Below are 21389 nucleotides of genomic sequence, written 5' to 3'. Positions count from 1 at the left end.
CGCGAGTGAAATCGCCAAAAAGAGGTTGGCTTGGAAATCAGCCTGGAAACCGCGAAACCAAACCGCCTGATATTCGAATGCGAAAAAGCACTCGAGCAAAGGGATAAGACGAATTCCAACCGGGCGACGCCATACTGGTAATTGCCGGTAGTCGTATTATCGCCGCGGCGTTGGCGATAAAGTGTCCATAAAGTAAGGAGAAGCGTTAAAAAGGTGGGGGCGTTTGAAGCGCCAGGCAGAAGTAAAAGAAGAAGAAGAAGAGCGATGACCAGGTGAGCGCAATGCGCAGGGACCCGGAAGCTCCTCGTCCCCCGGTTGCACGGTGACCGCGCCGAGTAACGCCGCGATCGAGCCTAACATCGCGCTTCTGGAAGAGGCGCGCGCGCGCGCACCACGAGGAGAAGCGGGAACGAGGATAGCGGTATATCGGTGCGTCGATAGAATGCGGAATGCCTCGGCTACGCTCGAGCCTCTCCCGGATTTTGATGGATCGATCGACGCTAAGTCGAAGTAAGGATAGACCGTGGCACGTGACATAGTTTAATGAAGATGCTTGGCGACGTGTGTGGCGGCGGCGGCGGCGGCGGCGGCGGTGGTGGTGGCTGTGGCCGTGAATCATCGCGCGGAAACTTTTTTTCTCCACTTACGTACTTTCTGCCGCTAATTCATACTGCTGCTCCAACTTACACAATCACATGTCGGATTAGCTCGCTCTTATTCGTCGGGCCCATGTACACAATTCCTTAACTATTGCTAAGTCAGTCGTATTTACGATCGCGGATTGGACATCCGCAATACGGCCCCGTTCATTCTTTCTTCCCTTTAATCGCTCCATAAATTATCATTAATGCTACTTCGCTACGTGCTCCTTTAATGGACAAATACGATTAATTAAATTTACTTTCGGAATATTTGCTGAAATTATAATGTGTGCTAGTGCGTTCGGCGTTGCTCTCGTTAAAAATCGTATTGGTAAAGCCGATTTGAAACAAATAGGGAAAGGTCGTTTTTAATATAAAACTGACCTTTATTGCATTTACATGTATAATTGACGCTATTTGGCTTTATCCATAAACGTATAAACATGAAAATTCATACTGTCGGTATTCCGAAAAAACATGACGCGTAATCGAATCGATCCTACGTTATTCTACATTATTTTTCTTATTTCAATTTTGATTTCCTATAATTACATTTTTCGCAAACAATCATTCATGCCATTTAACATTATTATCACAATAATTGTTATTATTATTCTTCTTTCTTACTTTCTTTCTTCCTTTCTTTCTTTTGTTTTTCTTCTTCTTCTTCTTCTTCTTCTTCTTCTTAATTTTATCGACCTTTCCCTTTATATCGGCTTCTCATCACGTGATACTGAATATGCTCCCATAAAATAGACTGCACGTTCATTGCATTTTTATGTGAAAGTGGCGAATTAATTTGCATATTCTCTCTACAATTAATAATATTAAAACAGTTACGCTAAGGTAAAAATGCAACTAACATTCTTTTCTCTCTTGTTTTTCTACTGCATTAAATATTATGAAAAATAATGTAATTTGGATTCGTTATATATGAAATGTCTATGTAAATAAAACATTATTGCGTAAAGAAAATAGATATGATCATAACAAATAATTATCCCAATAAACACATCAAAAGCTTAAATAAAAAGTCTTATTTATTACAGAGAATAAATACTTGGCACGTGAAATTATTTACTTATAAATATGCATTACAATACTGTTACTTTATAAAATGCTATTTTTAGCATAAAAGCATAGATAGATTTATTGATGTTGCCGTGTAAAATAAATGTAAATGAAATTTATGTAAATTAACGACTTAAAAACACATTTTAACAATAATATTTAAGAACTTATGGTCCCAAATATCATTGTGCATTTAATTGTTGTAAAGGGAGAGAAGAAAAAATGCGCAAAATATTATGTTCCTTTTGGCGGAGATTTATTTTAAACGGATGCATCATCTTTAAAAAATGTGATTGTAAATGCTATAAAAACTAAAAAATAGAAGATAAATAAAATAATAACAAAAGTAATCGACTGCATATTTACTGTTTATTTCATGTCCGCAATAGCTACAACGGCGATGAAGCACAAATATTTCTCTTTCATTCAGCCCAATGCCATTTTCTTATTTACAATTCTATCCATGAAAATTTCTCTCACCATTTTGACAAAGTGCTTTAGCGCGCGTAAGTGCGGAAGCTCGGTCATGTTAAATTTAGATAAAAATATCACTGGCTGAATACACAAGCAACTAAGCACTACGTCGTGTATCTAATTAATGGCAGTTGCCTGTTTATATCGAGACATTTGTCGAACCTCGCCAGAGCTTTTTTGTATGCTCTCTCTCTATCTATCTATCTATCTATCTATCTATCTACTCACCCATCTATCTATCTATCTCTCTCGCGCACGTACTTTTGTTTCTTTATATTAGCGCTGACAGAGGCAGAGAGAGAGAGAGAGAGAGAGAGAGAGAGAGAGAGAGAGAGAGAGAGAAAGAGAGTGTTCGGATTCTCTGGACATTGCGACGACCTTGTTCCATGGTATACGCGCGGAAACAATATGGCGCTTCGGAAACGCTTTCCACTTCCGGTTTTACAGGCCGAGGAGCCTCTTCCCTCCTCGTCCGTCCGTCCGTCCGTCCGTCTCCTTCCGCCGCGCATTCACTCTACCATTTCTTTCTCCCACTTCTCTTAACTATCAACTGTCCAAGAAGAAACTGCACTTCTTATTGCACGTTATTGCTCGCCTTCTCTCGCAGAGTCTATTAATTTTTTTCTTCTCTTACTTTTCAACGGTATCGGGAAGCATAAAAATGTTGCACGGGCGTGTTCAACCTCGGGCTTCTTCCGAGCCTCTCCTGTGTCTGTACTTACGTACACCGAGAAAGTATTATTTTATTAGCTTGTAAATAAAGCTGACTAAATGAAGATTCTTTTCCAAAGACTCACTGTCTTCAATCTTTTTCCTTTTACTTTAAGATCAATTCATAAAACTCTTATCTACGGAGACGCGAAATGAAAGGAAAGTAATAGAGAGCATGTGTTGCAGCTCAAGCTGAAAGATCCGCACGGATTCTTAAATAAGTTCAATAATTTTATTTAACTCAAGCCCTTCTTTTAAATCAAATAATATTTGTTATTATTTATGCCCGATTGATGCTATTGGCATTAAGAATAAGGCACTTAAAATAAAGTAATTCTTGAAAATATGCCGAGTTGTATAGCGATTTGTAGATGTCTCGTTATCCTTTAAAATCATTTAAATAATGTATTCTTTGAATTGTTACTTGGATGGAGGGAGGGAGGGGGGGCACGTTTACTTACAAGGCTCATCGTCGCGTAAAATAATATTGCCGCAATGGACGTATTAAATTTGCCACAATGTAAAAGATTATTATTACCCACGCGAGTTATTCAAGAAATTGAATATGTTATCGACATGCTGTTTTCAAAGTGCAGACCGCGCGCCCAATGAGGCAAAACCTCGGAAAACATCTCGATAAACATAACGATAATCGTGGAGGTGCAAATGCGTCTCTGTGGGTAGTGGAGCGGTGCGCTGGTGATACACGTGACACACAAGTCCGTCGCGCATCGTCCATTTGCACGTAGCGCAGAAAAGAGAGAGAGCGGGAGAGAGAGAGAGAGAGAGAGAGAGACAGACAGACAGGCAGACAGGCAGACAGAAAGAGATGGAGCACGAGCAACGCAGCGAGTAAAGGGAAGGTATCCGCTGAGGCGATCGAGTTGCCGCAAACCATAAGGATACGCGCTTATGAAAAAAGGCAAGAGACGACGCTGTTTTCTTTTCCTCCTTCTTTTACCTCTTCTTCCTCCTCCTACTCCCTCTCCTCCTCCTCCTCCTTCTCCTCCTCCTCCTCATCCTCATCCTCATTCTCCTTCTCCTTCTCATTCTCTTGTCTACTCCCCTCCCCTCCTCTACCGCTTGTTCCGTCTCTCTTTCCTCGGGCTCACCACGCCTCGGGGGCCCCGATGACGTCGTCGTGGCCCGCGTAATGCGGCTCTTCTCCCCCTCTTTGCCGCCCTCTTGGCCTCTCACTCGCTGGTGCGCTGCGCTCGAGCAGCCGCGTGTCAGTCTGCGTCCCGTCGCGGCCAAAACAGCAGGACGACGGTGACGACAACGACGACGGTGACAACGACGACGACGACCACGACGACCACGACGTCGAGGACAACGACGCGAAGGAGAAAGAAGCGGTGCGTTAGCCGGTGCGTGCCTGTGCCCGTGTACCCGTGTGCCCGTGTGCCCGTGTGCCCGTGTGCCCGTGTGCTCGTGTGCCCGTGTGCCCGTGTGCCCGTGTGCTCGTGTTCCTCTGTGTACGTGTGCCTGCGCGTTTGCGTGTGGAGTCCCGATCCCGTAACTCCATGGCTTACACGCTGTGACGTCCTCGGGTGTGTACGACAGAGCTTCCTTTTTGTTATTATAGTCCTCGCTGATATTAGTGCGTATCGCCAGACGTTGATGAGTCTTGATCCGGAGGCCTCTCCTTCTCTCTCTCTCTCTCTCTCTCTCTCTCTCTCTCTCTCTCTCTATCTCTCTATCTCTCTCCTGGAGCATTTCCTGCATTTTGACGCGCGAGTGATTTTAGGCGCCGAGTGCGCGCCATGATATTTTGTGTGACTACGTTTGTGCTTTTTACGTAACTAATGGCAACTCCATGGCAAATTCTAAAGTTGCATCGAACGAAATAGCTAGCGAACGAAAGAATTTAATTTTCGATGGAACTCGCGACATTTATCATGGCTTAACTGTGTTTTTATGAATTTACTATGTATTAAGCAATTGGATATATTCTCTCTCTCTCTCTCTCTCTCTCTCTCTGTCTGTCTGTCTGTCTGTCTCTCTGTCTCTCTCTCTGTCTGCCTCCTGTAGTCGTGTTTTGATTCAATCAGAGTCGGGATTGTATCAGATTATGATGTTATTTACGCAATTATCTTTATAATAAATAGCCTAAATTATATAAATGTTTGGCGTAATATATTAATCTTTTACATCTTCTTGGATAAACTAAGCAGTCGTCCAACAAAAAATTCACTGACCTCTTCAAGGTTCTTTCGTTATTTTTAAAAACACTTTTCGAGAGAGATTGAATACCTAGGCTTAATGAACGAAAGTAAAGTGCTTTCTAAGTGAAAAGTTAAGCAATGACTTGCAATCGTCAAAAAACGGCATTAATTCACCATGAAACAAAATGAAAATTTTAGCTATCTGGAGTCGAGGTAAATTTGAAAGAAAGTCATTTTAAAAATCAAAGTACGTCTATCCCATCGTTGTAGCATGAATTATTCCATTTGCATTCATTGCAAATTCCGTAAAAATAATATAGTATATTATCACGAATAAGTTAAAGATTTTATAAAAAAAAAAAAATTAATTAATAAATTCGTGTTTCGTAGTATTGCACATATATGGAGTTTGTTTCGTTTACTTTCAAACATTACAAATTATGTTATTACATTTTATGGTGAGTTTATTTTTCGTAGAATTCATGACAACAATTATTCTTCCATCACTTTAGAAAATATTTTGTCCCACATTAAGTTTCAGTCATTCGACTATAGACATTGTAAAATTGGTAAACTCGTAAAATCTTTTTATCAAACGCAATATTTATTACACTTGATTACAATAATTATTTAAAAATTTAGAAAACTCACAGATGTAGAGGTACACCTGAAAACATAATAATTGATGAAACTAGACAAGCCTAGTTTTCTCTTAGGCTTTTTCTTCAAATACTCCCTCCGTATTGTAATCGCGATACATCAGGCAAATCATATTCACTTTTAAGTCGTAATTTACTTCTTACGTTCATCTAATTAAACGGCTTTATGAGTAGCCGTTTTCCCTAATGCAAAAGAAAAGTACGAAAAAGGCTATTTATCCGAGATTCATAATGTATTATGATTGCATTAAATGTAACGTTACCTCTAACATAATTATGATATCCAGTCAATTAAAAGGCCGATGAGTCGGCATACAATTAACGAGCATAAATTCATAATAAATATGAATTAACGATATATCTATATAATATTCGCACGTTATACCGCAATTTTCCTCAATAGTGTTATATTATAATTACGAGCTTAGCAAGCGACACAAAAGAGTACCTACCTACTCGTTATAACGTCTCACTCAATGCTGCTCGGAAAATAAGAATTTGAAAGAAGCGCCAAGAGTTAAGCAATCGACCAGCTAGATTCGTACGGATCTTTATTAGAGACTAGGCCAAGTCACGAAACCGCCCCTCAAGCGACTCCCGCCGAATCCAATCGAATGTAAAACGGCGCACAGTCGAATTTCCAAACGAGGGAAGTCTTCGTTGCAGCACGCCGGCTTTTAATTATCGTCGGATGGATCGAGCAATCGAACAGCGCAATATTTGATTGATTAGGGATTACGATGGTGGTAGCAGCGACAGCAGCAGCACCGTGACTCTACAGCGAGGTAGATAAGATGCAGAGACGACGATGAGTTGTCGTTGATAAGAGACGGTAGGGTACCGCAGGCCAATTCTAACAATTGCAGGCGCAACGTTGTATATAGAGCATAAAAAGCCTTGGCGGAGATCGGCTGAGACGCCGATTTTTCCATCCGCGCCTCGCCGCTTCCTGTGGACTTTCTTTCCGCGGCGCATTTCCTTTGAAACGCCGCCCGCGACGCGCCTCACTTTCACGGCGAAAACTAAACGTCGAAAAGCGAGCGCCGCCGCTAAATCACACTGCCGACATCGCAACGACTCCCGCTTATCGATACGACTTATCCCGATAAAATATGCCCGAGATCTCTTCGGTCTCATATGTTTATTTAGCCGTCTCGTATCGAGTTATCATTGACAATCGAGTTCGATCATTCTCGAGGTTATCGAAACAAAAAAAAAAACGGACGGGACTGTCGCTATAGAAGCGATCTACCTACTTGCTGCCTTATTATCCAGAGCAAACATTTTCAATTTCGCTCAGTCGCTTATTCTTCCTTTTCCGAACTTTCTACTCCAAAATTTTGAATTTTTAGCGTTTGGTTGATAAATATGGCATAACTAAATTATCGTCATACTATAAAGCAAATAACGTTGATTATCTATTCGCTCGTGGCTTTCTAGTGCCAGTGAAGAAAACCATGCGCGAATGATATAGTTTTTCAAAGTAAAACAGCATCACGCGTGTTTTACAGTGAAAGCTTAAACGTTGCAGTATCCTATTTAAATGAATAAAAACATCTCAGATAAATTTGCGTTCGTGCTAGCCAGAAGAATTAAATATAACCGTATTATTTTCCTTTGTGCGGGCAACTTTCTTCGTCCGAAACTGAAATGCCGTTATTCGTTAGAGGGACTAACATTACATCAACAACAACAACAACAACAACAACGACGACGACGACGACGACGACGACGACGACGACGACGACGACGACAACAACGACAACAACAACAACAACAACAACAATAACAATAACGACAAAGTACTAATTTAAAGCTTATGTTTTATCTGTATAACTTTACTTCCGTTATTTTTTAATCCACTCGTTCTTCCGTATTCCTTGATATTCTAAAATGTCAACAAGCTCAAGATGATGTTTATTGTTGTTGTTGTTGTTGTTGTTTTGGCTTTAGTTTCTTTTGTTTTTTGTTTTTCAAGATTTTTCTATTGATTTGTGTAAATTAAAGGGAGCTCGAAAAGCCGAAAGGCCATCAAAGTATAATAATTCGGAAACTCTTGGGAAGAAGAACGTAGAGAATGGAATAATTATCATTAGTAATGATAATACGAATCTATTACTATCGGGTCTTCTATCTCGTCTAAGCGCTAATTTTCTCTTTAATACGTGTTATCGTTATATATAGAGAATATGCGAACGCAGATTAATAAACTACGATTAATAAATCGTAGGCTGCAACATCTCACTTGAGCGAGATTTAGTGTCAGTATGTACTTATAAATATACGAAATGTAATTTCAGCATAAAGCCTAATTACAAAAGTCTCTCAAGAGTGAAATGAATGCTTATAACTTCAATGCTCGCTTATTATCCAAGATAAATAAATACGAGTAATTGCCAAGAAATAACAAACTTTAAGAGAACAATGCGTCGGTCAAGAGCATAAGCTAGTTGACCAAAATTTTGTCGTCCAAGTAGTCAAGGGTAAACATGGAGCTCGAAACACCCCCCCCCCGCCACCACTCAGAACCCTACGGTCAGAGACGTAATTAACTTTTATGTAACGCAAGTATTTGCGGAATACCGTTGTCGCTCGCGCACAAAGTTCCCTCGGGCTTAAGCTGTATATGGAGCCGTATATGGCAAAGTCTTAATCCTTACTTAAGCGAGTTCTCCCGTGGATGTAGCGAAGCGGCAATCCAAGATTAAAGCAAGGAAGTGAACAACGAGGACTTGGCGGCCGCTGATTTTTGAGCGCCGTGAGGTCGGAGTGGAGCAGGAGCCTCGAAGCTGCTGCAGCTGCTGCTGCTGCGGAGTCACTTTCACTAACCCGTTCGAGGCGTCGGCGAGATAGAATGGAGCAGCCGAGCGAGGGATCAGTTGACCGGGGGGGGGGGGGAGCTGCGTTATATAAATTAGACGATCTCGCTCGTGCACATCGGCGGCTCCCGGTCGCCCCGCGCGAATAGTGAATGGGAACTGCTCCTAGGCAGGAAGGTGGGCTGCGGCAGCAGTGGCGATGAAGAAAAAAAAAAAATAAATAAATAAATAAACTCCTCATTAAAATTATATTCGTAGGAGCGCGCGCTTCACGCTTGTTAATTTGCGGCCACTGAGACGTAAGCCCGTCATTTTCTCTTTTTCCAAGCCGACCACTACCAATTCCGATATTGTAAATTTCCCTGTCCGGGTATTTCTCTCATTCGGCGGCGTCTCTCTCGTGCGCGTGTATTATCCATCGAGCGCTTAAGTATCCGACGAATGGTGGGAGAGAGTCGAGGGGGTGGCGCCGCCACGGCGTGGCCCCTCTTCTTTACACTGTGAAAAATGCATTTTAAGGCCGATTGATGAAGTTAGGTTGCGCTCGGAACCTAACATAGCGTCTCGCTCGTAAGTAAAACTTGCCCGTCCTTGGTTTTCACTTTAACCGTGTGGATTTTAATTCCAGGCCAATCTCGAGAGGCGAATTGGGAATGTCAGCTCGAAAATCTCGTTTTCAATGCGTTACGATGCACAGTGATTTTCCATCTTCTATATACCTCTTCCTCTTCTTTTCCTTTTCGTTCCAAATTATGAGCACTAAACCGACGATCCCTTGATCATTCGTTTTCCCTCTGTTAATAAAAAAAGTATATAAGACGTTTTATGTGCGTGGACAGAATCGTAAAGAATGCATTCTGTATAGGATGCTTGAAAAACTATGAGGACAGGAGCTTGAAAATCAGTAACAACTGGCAAAACTCCAATGCTTCTTTGTGTACGCGCGCGCGCGTTCATTTAAAAGTACATTGAACTACTACTGATATACGTTTAGCATTTTTATTTACATTCTTTTTTTATCAAGTTGTGAGAGTCGTAAAGTAAGAAACTTTTTTCGTATTCGCAAATTTTATTGGTTATTAGCAAAAGATGACTGAGGAATGTTATTCGGTTCAAGGCTGCTTATACCTGCAGTGTGACAAATTCTCTCTCTCTCTCTCTCTCTCTCTCTCTCTCTCCCTCTCTGTTAATCTGCCTGTCCGGCTAGTGGCTCTACGCAATACATATGCAGTTAAATTTAGATTATTCAGATTTATCGAAAACATACTTCTTACGCAGAGAGAAAGTATTTCACTAATAATAATAATAATAATAATAATAATAATAATAATAATAATAATAATAATAATATCTCTATTATTAGCACGTTAATTGTACGTGACCCCATGATAGACGAAAACCAAAGTTTTTGAATAGGAATAGACCTTCTTATCGTTTAGTTATAATTTGAAGAAAACAACATTTTCAACGAACCTGCGTAAAATTATCGATAAACCATATTTATCTTTTTGGAATGAATATCATGGTCTCGAGGCATTTGCTCATGAGTCACATTTCGTCGTTATTTATGCTTGCGCCACGAAAAAAATTAACGAAGCAGTGGCCGGACTATCGACTGCCGATTAAAACAGGATATTTGCCCGAAATGACGCTTTCAATTCATTATGATTAATTAGTAAATACGAGTTTTAAACGATTTACATTATCGACTTTGGCATTCGATAATACTCGCGCACCAACATATTTCTAACCAAGTCTTTGCTCTTCTGTGTTTTTTACGTTAAGCTCGCTCTACGATAACCATACACAACGTCATTTCGTTGTAATTCGTTGAAGATGCCAAGGCCCGAAACCACAACCGGCCAGCGCAAACCCCTAACGTACCTACGTACCTACGTACCTACGTACCTACGTACCTACGTACCTAAGCATCGTAAGCGTCGACACCCCTCGCCGGTAAATAAGACATCACGGATAATTATCAACGACGTAAAAACTCCACGTCGCGATGATAAATATAATTTACGTGACGAAACTCTGGGCTTGCGAAGGCACGAGATTCTTCCTCGCCGAGACATTACGGACGACGCGGGAAAAAGCCAAGAGAGAAGGCGATAGATACTTTCCCGATTCGACCGAGCCGGCGTTTAGACGTCAGCTATCGTCGTTCGTGGCCGTCGCGTTTTTTCGACCCACACCGTTATCGACCTTCTTAACGCTTCAACGGGAATCCGCTTCGCGTTGTTTTTCCATGCTCGCGTGTCGCGGCGAGTGGATGCGTCTCGCGACTCGGGTGACGACGACGCCACCGTCGCCGCCGCTGCCGCCGACACCGGGAAGCAACGAGGCTTTGTTCACGAGGGTCAAGCAACTCGTCGTCCTTCCTCCTAACCTCCCTCCACGCCCATAGTACTCTCCCATGTTGTACACGATGGCACTAATCCCATTGTCATCCAGGATAGGGCTTCGACTAATTATTATTTGGGTGCGTTCGCATTTACGGGGGCGGAGCGAGTTTCTCCGTGCTAATGGGGGAAATCGTGCCATTCGAGTGCCTACGTGATCGCGCTCGGGCATTTCTCCCCCTCCCCCCTCCCTCCCGGTAAGCGATTATCAGCAACGATTACTTTCCAGCCACGTTCTATTTGCCGCGCCTCTGCTCGCGCGACCTTGTAATTCGGCACCTATGGTCCGTGACCCTTGTCAACGCGAGCCAAATTATGAAAACGCCCGCGTGAAAGTTTCGCGCAATTAGCGATAATGTTGTGTTTTTCATGGACTCTCGCTCCTCCTTGCCGTTTCACGACGATTCGTTTTTCCAAATGGCTCTCCTGGTCCCACGCACACTCGTCCCATTCAACTTTAAGACTCGCCGTTCGACAATCCCATATTAATGTCTCGAGCTTTTACGATCCTTGGAAACTCTTGACGCTTGGCATCGTTAGTAATGTCTTTAGTCCAATAATTCATCTCTTCGTCTCAATCTCGCATCTCTTCATACGAATTCGCTCATGTGTAAAGTGTGGTCGTGGATGCTATTATCATGACAATATCGCCGATTGTCCGTTTACTATTGGGAATTTAATGTGAAAATGTAATCGAGCGATTAATTTTAATCGCATTGCCGCCTGGATTCTTGCCTCTTTTTTACGCTAACGTTAATTCCCCCTCGCATTTGATTTCGCAACTCTCCATTGTTTTCGACCTTTTCGCACTTTTATTTGACTCGGCGATCGATCAAACGGTTACCACCTATCTCCAAGACAATGTATAAATAACAGCTGACTCGACTCGCAGCGAATACCATTTAATTGTAATGGTAGCTTTTGAGTAAGGTCGTGAGGAAATAGTAGGATAAATGTTGGTTGCTTATCCGACAGCGTATTGACAGTGACGTTATCGGTCGGTTAAGTTGGAGCGCTATGGAAACATTTGGAAACGCATAATCACAGCGCGTAAATGTTGACACGAAATCCATTCAACCATTATCAGGGCAAGAGGTAGGGAACGCCATTGTCAGTATTTCGTCAGCTTCGCGAGCGCACAATAAGTGGAAATCGAAATTGATTAGGTTTTGAAGTAGGAGCCTAGGGTATGACTGGAAAAGTGTTCGCGTTCGAATGGCAGCTTCGGTAAGGCGGCACAACCTAATAAAGCGCGTGTCTTTCGATATATCCGCCTACGCTCGTCGATTAACAATGACCGATTACTCCTAGACGGCTCTTTGTTTCACTGGCAGCGTGTTGCGTGTTCCTTGGTATTTTAAGGAAAAGGATAATGCGTATACACATACGAGACGCGGGTGTATTTTTTCCTTTCCCCAGTAATACGTGATAAATTGTCCTTTTCCACGAGAGTCGGCGGTGGCGGCGGTGGCGGCGGTGGTAGCAGCAACAGCAGCAACAGCAGCAACAACAGCAACAACAGCAACAACACGTGTTCTTTCAAAATATTTAAGTGTATTTATCCGCTGTCATTTTGCTCTCTCTCTCTCTCTCTCTCTCTCTCTCTCTCTCTCTCGCAATTATTTTCCTTTCGCCATTCTTATTCGCCGTCACTTCTTTGCTCTCGTTGTTGGTGTTTTTCTTTCCTTACGTGATTTGCGTGAGTTTGTCGACGATCGGTAAGAGCCACTATTTGCCCGTCAAAAATAGTCACCGTAGACGTAGCGTAGGTGAAACGTTAATGGGAAATCCAGAGAACGAGTAGCCCCTGGTACGGGACGAGACGCAAACGAATAAGAGAATCCCGCTGGCGTTATTCAAATTTTTACGAGCAGTTAATAAATTATTGTTTATATTGGCGTAGGAAGAGGGATATAAAAATGTGGGCCAACTAGTATTTTAAAGAGATGTGAACTTTTCTGTTTTAAATCGTCGTACCTCAGGCGGTAATAATAGGATGGTAATGGCCCAATTATGTACAATAGAGTCCATTAAAACGGTATCGTAAATGAAAATAAAGCGTGTCGATTCATTCTACTTTAACTGGGAAAAATCTTCTTTTAACATTGGCATGGAGAGCAACGAGAAAATGAAAATGAAAGACCGAGTGTCCAAAAAAGAAAGCTTTGCCGTTGTCATTTCTCGGGCTAATTTCCAATAACAGCATCTTCCCTTCATCCAGTAGGTAAAATGGAAATTTTTTCCACCTTTTCCCGCGTCATTTACAAGAGCAGCTCCTTGGTATTGCCAAATGCCTATCTTCCTCCTACCAACGAGGCGACGGATTCAATTTCAAATGAAAGTCGAAATGCCAATCACGGCTAAAGTATGAAATTGGCATTACAAGCGAGCTCGAAGTATAATTTTTTGAAACTCGACGGAGGATGGCTCAGCTGAGGTATGATCCCGATTATCCTGGGAGTGCGCCTCGAGGCCGGGATCGACCTACAAAGCCAATACCTACCCTAGGGGACGTCTTGTTCATCAAAGTTGCGCCGTTGCCAGTGGATAGATCGTATAACGAAACGCAAAAATGCGAATGCGATAAAGTTAATAGCTACGACGTAATCTACCCTTCCTTTGTTTCACCTCACACGTAGCGCCTACTTCCCACGTTTTCATTGGATGGATCAACTCGGCTCTCTTACGGGATTTCGTCGCTCGGTTAATTTACGCCTAGGAGTTCGCAAGTCCCGTGTGTACGCAACAGCCCGAAAACGAGAGTCGCCGCCGTGGCGTTAATGAATTTTTGCAGGCCGCGTGCGCGCAGGAGCTGTCTGCCGCTGATTCATTCTCTCTTTCTCTCTAGCGCGGCCTTGAACTCTTTTATATAAAACTATTTGTCGAGCTCTCGACGCACTTTCGTCGTAATGGGAGGCGCGAACGACTACGACGACTTGTGAACCGAGGAGAATGTCTACGCTCGCGGGGGGAATGCAAAAAATTTGCCAGCACGGCTCTCCGCGAGTGCTTTTACCTACTTTTTTCGCGAGACTTGCCGGCTAATGCCCACGGCGCTTTACTTTCTATTTTACGAACATAATTGGATCATTGTTAATAAGCACCTCGTTCTGCTTTATAATCATAATATTGTCCATATAAAAACCATGTTCATAAATTTTCTGTTGGGGTCTGTCTTTGGTCACTACGTGACGTACCCTTCCTCGTTCGTTCCTACTTCAATTATGCATTAATCAACAATTTTTTAATTACAATTTTCATTTACAGTAGAGGGACTATTATTCACTATTATCAAATAAAGTATATGGTCGTATTAGGCATTAATCAACGTCGGGAATATAATTCGTTGCGAATGCCCACTTACAAGAAGTATTTATAAAAAGTAATCATTGTTATTGTGAAAATGATAATTGTTATTACAAAGAAAATTCTTGTCGGATGCTGTCAGGGCCCATCCATAATAAAAAAATAATATAAATCATTGAAATAATGAAAAATAATTTTTTACCAAAGCCCTTTATTTCGTTGTTGTTGTCGTCGTCGTCGTCGTCGTCGTCGTCCTTGTCCTTGTCCTTGTCCTCGTCCTCGTCCTCGTCCTCGTCCTCGTCCTCGTCAATAAGTGCGATCGATTCTTAGATTTATAAAACGATTCGAATATCTCTTAATGATAGACGATATAGTACTCTATTAAACCAACAGAATCGTTATGAATTTAATTTTCTCATTATCTATTAATTTACTTGATCCATCTCCGCCACTCCTGCCCCTTTAACATTATTCGAACAACTTGCCGTATTCATACAAGCCCTTTTCATTGGGTAATTAAAAATTCAACGCTAATGCATCCATTGGCAATGCGCTTCTCCACATTAAATGGCAAAAATTAATTGTTCAAAGTCTCACTGTCGTACTTGTTGGAATCGACGATCTAGGTATTTCTGAAAACGCATTTATCAGCGCAAACGAACGCGGTGAACAATCTTTCGTAGCATTGATTAAAGCGCCGTTGATAAATGTTGGACGTATTAGAAGGGAGCGACGATGAAACTTGCCTTAACCTGGCATCTGTAGCGTTGAAATGACAAACGCCGAGGTATTTCCCGGGCCTCGGCCATTCGTTGCTCAATGATACATCGAGGGCGACAAATTGTCCAATAAATCGGCGTTTATCAGCGGTGCCGGAAGCGTGCCGGAGGCACCCATCCACTTCGCGAAAACGCCTGGCACGCGGACTTTACCGCAAAGCGATAAACGCAAGTCGGGAGGAGCGAGCCGTTGGAGAAGGAGGAGTCAACGACACGAAAAGCAAAAAGAGCGAGGCTTATAATTGCGCGCCTTGTTTATGCTCAGCGCTAGTTCCGCAAGGTGCAGTGGCCTCGTGAGCTCGCGAGCCGTTTAACGAACTGTTCGCGCCGAAACCCATTAGGAAAAACGAGCCCGTCCGTACAACGGCTGCGAGGCCAAACGGAAAAAAGTAGCGCCCCAGGAGAACGAGAGCGCGTGAGAGGGAGGGAGAATAGATTTTTGCGCAGTCAGCCCGTGCAGGGCAACCCGGCTGTTATTACTCGAACGAGGTGCCAACTCGGCCTCCTCCTCCTCCTCCTCCTCCTCCTCCTCCTCCTCCTCCTCCTCCTCCTCCTCCTCCTCCTCCTCCTCCTCCTCCTCCTCCTCCTCCTCCTCCTCCTCCTCCTCCTCCTCCTCCTCCTCCTCCTCCTCCTCCTCCTCCTCCTCCTCCTCCTCCTCCTCATCCTCCTCATCCTCATTCTCATCCTCCTCATCCTCATTCTCATCCTCGTCCTACTTCACCAGCCCAATTCCCTAACTTATCTCTCGCTTTCCCTTTCTTCCACGCGTCGCTTGTAAGTCTCGGCCGGGATTGCTCGCCCTCTCTTTCTCTCTCTCTCTCTCTCTCTCTCTCTCTCTCTCTCTCTCTCTACCTGCTCTACGTCTCGACAAACTTTACTTGCTTTCATACAAAACCCTTCGACGAATTCCGCGCAAACGGTTTTAAAAAACAAACTGTTCCAACCACTCGTGCTAAGCTCAACCTTATTCCAGCAACGAGATTTTGTGCGCCTGCCCTCGGTAAACGGCCCATCGATTATCTTGAATAATTTAATATTCGAGAAGCACTTTGTAGCGCGAGTTTTATGCTTTCCAATTATAAAATAATTTCTCAGAGTGCTTTCATTCAAGGGAGCTTTAATAAACTCGACCCTCCAGACGTACGGCATTGTTTTTTTTAAAACTATTCAACCGTAACGCCATTATTTATGTTCAATAGTCACATTATTGCACGTTACGTCGCAAACAAACTGTTTTCTTTTTTTTTCATAACATTTCATAATTATTTTCATTCTTGGCACGACGAAATCCCTTACCTTTTTATATGAATGTCATGTGAATTAAATTTGCATAAATAATCAGTATGCATTAACTCCTATACACTAGGGGCACTGCATTTTAATCCTGGAATTGACAATAATGCAAAAAAAAAAAGAAGCGTATTACGTATAGAGCGCTTAAAGAGTATAAAAATAACAAATATTTACGGAATAAAGCCTATGCTTGCTTATCGTAAGAATATTTTTATTATTATTATTATTATTATTATTATTATTATTATTATTATAATGGTAAACCTCGGTATAATAAAATTTTAATAAACTGTTGATTTCGATAATTCGACCAAAGCGTAAACACTTAAGTAAAAATTGTATGCAAATTTCTCGTTTAAACAAGAATGTTGAAACGAATGTTGAAAGCCCGGGCCGAGGTAGGGGATTATTTCGTAGCGATATATACTTAATATTGATATAACTTTGAAAGAAAACTATATTTTTCTTTACTTTACATTTTTCTTTTATTCATTCATTTTACAATAAATGTATCCTTGGCGAGTAAAAATATATAAAAAGTAATTCGAAATTTTTTAACTTACGAAAAATTACTGACAAATAATTACTTATTAAATGTTGTAAAATCGCAATCGCATAAAGAATACAATTTCATTTTACATTGTAACTTTAAATTACATCGCGCAGTTATCATACAGTTAGTGTACTTTCCAAGCTGACAGAAATTTTACTTTTTATGTACTTTTCGCAAATTTTGCTTTGTCAGATAGACGGCAAAATTTATTTCAAAAGCTCTTAATGAATGAAATATGGTAGATAAGCATATTCTTGGGAGGAATGTATGTACATTAATCGATTAATTTACTTTTTTTTTTTTTTTTTTTTTTTTTTTTTTGTATCATAGAATCAATTATTTTCGTGAATATTTCGTGAATTTTTTTTGTTCATCTCTCGCTTAGAAATGTTCCATTTTTATAAAAAGATTGCTTCTTTTTCCGCATATATGCTATAGTTATTCATGACGAGAGATAAAAAGCTTTTCCTTTTTTGTTCGTCGTCAAACATTGAGTAAGGAATGTTTCCGGTCCCAAAGCACCTTCCGCACCGTGTAATTTTCTCCACAAAGCCGTAGCAGCGCCATATTTTAAACAATTTTTCTTATTTTCTCCTGTTTTTTTTTTTTTTTTTTTTTTTTTTTTTTTTTTTTTTTTCTTTTTCATTGTACTTTTAAAGAGATATAATAAAATAAGTAAAAATACTCAAAATTAGGTTGATTTTTAAATTGTTAGAGTGAATATGTATTTCAGAGAATTTGTAATGAATAAATGATTATTCATATCCTAGCACACTGCCTTACTTTATTAATTATATATTGTTGCTCTAGATGAATTTTGAAGAGAAATTTATACGTAAGCGTAAATATTTCTTGAAACTATCCATCCACCTATCTACTTTACGTTTTTCTTTAATTGTATAATAAAAGTTTTATGAAAGCTTTGCTATAAATAATGAGACTACCGACAAAATAGTTATCGCATCACGTACGAGGAAAAAATAAATATGAAAATTCTTTTAACAAGCATCAAGCTAAAAATTTACATTGTACCCTAAACATTTGCATTTACCCTTGTAGTATCATATTTTATACATGTCATGAATATATAATTCAATGTACAAAGAATTCCCATAGATTATTGTCAGGCTATGCGCTCTATTTATGCTTTTTGCTTCTTTGTTCTATAAATACAAAAGATTCTTTAAAAAAAGAAGAAGAAAAAAAAATTAAAAAAAAAAATAAATAAATAAATAAATAAATAGAATAAACAGACTGAGCCAACATTTGTTAATATAAACTGTAAAATGATTATTAAATAGTCGATCATCGTACTTTCACAAGCCCATATTGGGTCTCGAATAATGTATTCTCATTGTATTCGCGTGCGAGCCCGAAATTTATATTATTAGAAAAATCAATGTGACAAGTAGTTAATCAATATTGCACAATCAATAGTTTGCGCGCGTGCACTAGTAACAAAAATAGGCGCTTGAAATTTATCAAAAAGTACTGAAAAAGCACATTGAAGCAGCAAAGTTGTGCCTAGCAATACAAACGAAAATATCATCCAAGTTTGAGTATAATCTGGGCTATTAATCAGCAGGTCAAATGCAAAGAAGGAGGAATAAAAATTGAGCCTTGAAATAAAAGGCGTAAATAATTCTCAAGAGAGATTGCTCGGTCGTCTAGCATTGTACCTACCGTATTAGCTCAAATCCTCTCAATTCCCTCTTGTGCCTCATTTTCGTTAGTCACCTATCTCAAGATACGACAGGTACGGTGACCCGCGACTATCGCACTCCTGGCTTTCGTGTCCCCTTCATCTGCCGGGCCTGCAGCGAGCAAACTTTCGCCGCGCTTTCGCATCGTTGCTGATTTCGCAGTTGCGAAAAGGACGTGGTTAGGAGAGCGGCACCTTTTGCCGCTCGCCGTAAAAAGTAAGCAAGTATTGGCAAGCTGATGATGGGCTTGGAAAAATTATACTCCCGCGCTGGGTGAACTTTCATCGTGAAAGATACTCCTACGATGCTTACGCCCGTTGACTTGTATGGAACGCGGGGATTATTTTAACCGAGAAGGATATTTTCTCCTCGCTGAGAGACTATAATAACATTGATTTTTAAGCGATTTCTTCGTACGTGGGAGAGCACTTTTTTGACATTCATTACGGATGTATGGGCGCGGAGATCTCGGAGAATATGCGCCCGTCTGTCTTGGCACTCGTACCGGCGAGTGAAAGATTTTCTCCTATATAAAAGTTGCCTTATCTGGCGGGGCTCTGTGGAAATGCTCGTCCGTAAGGCAACAAAGACGACGAGCGCTGCCCGTGAGAGTGAAAAACACTGCCGCGATATTTCCTCGAGAGCTGGATTATTATCCTTGTTCAGGTTAATTGCCGACGTTTATCGTCGACAGCTCGACTCCGCAGTAAAAGTCGCGCGCGCCTGACGAGTTTTATTTAAACATTAGCTCGTACAATGGCATCCGTCGATGTTGTTACACATGGAATCATTGTAAGCGACGTTATTGCTCGCGACGATGCCCATTAATTAAGAGATTTCGATAACAAAGGCGAGAGCGTATCAATTGGCTTAGTCGGTAGGTAGGATCCCATTGTTTCCTTCTTCACTTGGCCCATTCATTTTGCGTTTTTGATCGTCCGAGCTGGGGGTGATGGGTGATGGGTGTTTTTTGGAGTGGTGATGGGGGTGGGGGGTGGGGGGGGGGTGAAGGAATTTTTAAGAAGGTAATGGATAATCGACATGGTATAATGATAATATTAGAATGATAATATAATGATAATCGACTGCTTTTAGGCACGGTAAGGTCATAATATAGTGGGAGGCCGCTGAAATCGAAACTCGTTAAAGGTGATGAAAGGCTCGATAGCTATTCCGTTCGCTTGCATATCACAAAAATTTTCTATTTCTATTTATGATTTTAACACTTAGCGCTGAAAAATTCTTCACGTGCGTTAGCCTCGGAACAATAACAAACAGCCGTATGATATTGAGCGAGAGAGAGCTCATAAGTCTCGCTTCCGCATCGTCGCAACTTTACTACGCGCGTTATGGATCGTTTAAAAGCTTTATCGTAAACTGTACTCGTGTCGTGCAGGAAGTACGGTGACAATTTTTTTCTTCTTCTTTACCTTTTATTTCGAATGCTCGTAATTATTTACGACTTTCATAATATTTTTTTAAGCAGTTTGTATAAAGACGTGGCACTTAAAGTGACTGTTTCGTTATAAAAAAAAAAAACAAAAAACATTAAAAAACAAAAAAAAAACGAAAACAAATAAAAATACAGGGAAAAGTGAGCAAACGATACTATTATCTTACACAAATTTCCAGTATTTATATGAGTCTTATCAGTGAATTTCATTATAATTTACAGTCATATCATTTTCATTTTCTTTGTTTATATTTTATGTTTTGTTTCTTAAAGAAGAACCAGAATTTCCATCAGATTATTTTCTTCGCTATAATAAACACGAGGCAGCGCTACATATAGATCAAGAGCGTATAGGATAAAAAATTTTTAGAGATAATCTTTATCGTATTGTTTTCATTTGTTGTATTTTATTTTATTTTTTTTTTCCTTTTTGGTTTTTCATTTTTTGTTTTTAGTATTTTAGTGCTATAGTTGGCCAATGATTTAGGACGAATCTCCGAATAAACCTATAATGAATATTTCAAATATTCTCGCTTTTCTAGATTAATTAGGAAAGCTTTTTCATGAATTTTGCTTTTAATTCGATAGCGAACACGTTGTTGTTATACGATAAAAACAAGCGTTTCAAGCACTTTTCGTATAATCTTCTTTATGAAGTGACAATGAAGATAAGCATACCACTTACTAATGATCGATAAAGCACACGCCTTTTTAAGTATTTGAGCAGCCAAAATGCCACCGGATAATGAAACTATTAGAAATATTTTAAATACAAACGTATGCATTACGATTTGAATTTGGAAAATCTGATTGATCTAATGAATGGTTCGATCGAATGACTCGAATAAATTTATGTACTACTAATTGAATTGGCTATGACCTCCAGGCTATATGAAGTCTATTACAACGAAATACCAAACGAGCATAATGCATCGGTAAAAAATACATATGCCAAACAAGATTTGAAGTGAAAGTTTTTTGTACGGGTGGGTAGCCTTGAGTTATGTCCATTCTTATTCGAAGATACACTAACGCGTAATGTCAACTAAATATCCGTTTATTTTCCAAAGCGTTGGTCTCCGAGGTCGAGAGAATAATAAAAAAGGAAAAAACTCATCGACGTCTCGCAATCGTCAGAATATCGTTAATGCCTACAGCTTATGGCAGCTCTTTCATAACCATAAATTTCAGCTTTCACGTGAAAAATGCACGCCTAACGCTGTCATCGACGGTATAACTCGCGATCGCCGAGGGATCACTTTTCGTCGCTAGCGAGGTCAAAAGAAGTTTGAAGTAAGCGCAAGGTCGAAGAGCCAAGAATCGCACCAAGCGACGAAAAAATGTGCGTGAGGTGACG

At 40.7% G+C, this 21389-nt stretch overlaps 1 protein-coding gene across 1 annotated transcript in view; it reads left to right on the top strand.

Moving 5' to 3' along the window:
• The window catches only part of GckIII (Germinal centre kinase III), a gene marked incomplete at its 3' end in the record, with an annotated part of 128667 nt that overhangs the window by 68683 nt on the left and 38595 nt on the right, over positions 1-21389 (top strand).

This window comes from Ceratosolen solmsi, unplaced genomic scaffold (assembly GCF_000503995.2).
Source record: "Ceratosolen solmsi marchali unplaced genomic scaffold, CerSol_1.0 scaffold14, whole genome shotgun sequence".
In the NCBI taxonomy this organism is placed as follows: domain Eukaryota; kingdom Metazoa; phylum Arthropoda; class Insecta; order Hymenoptera; family Agaonidae; genus Ceratosolen; species Ceratosolen solmsi.
The sequence above is the reverse complement of the archived record's forward strand: the minus strand, read 5'-3'. Positions and strand labels throughout refer to the sequence as shown.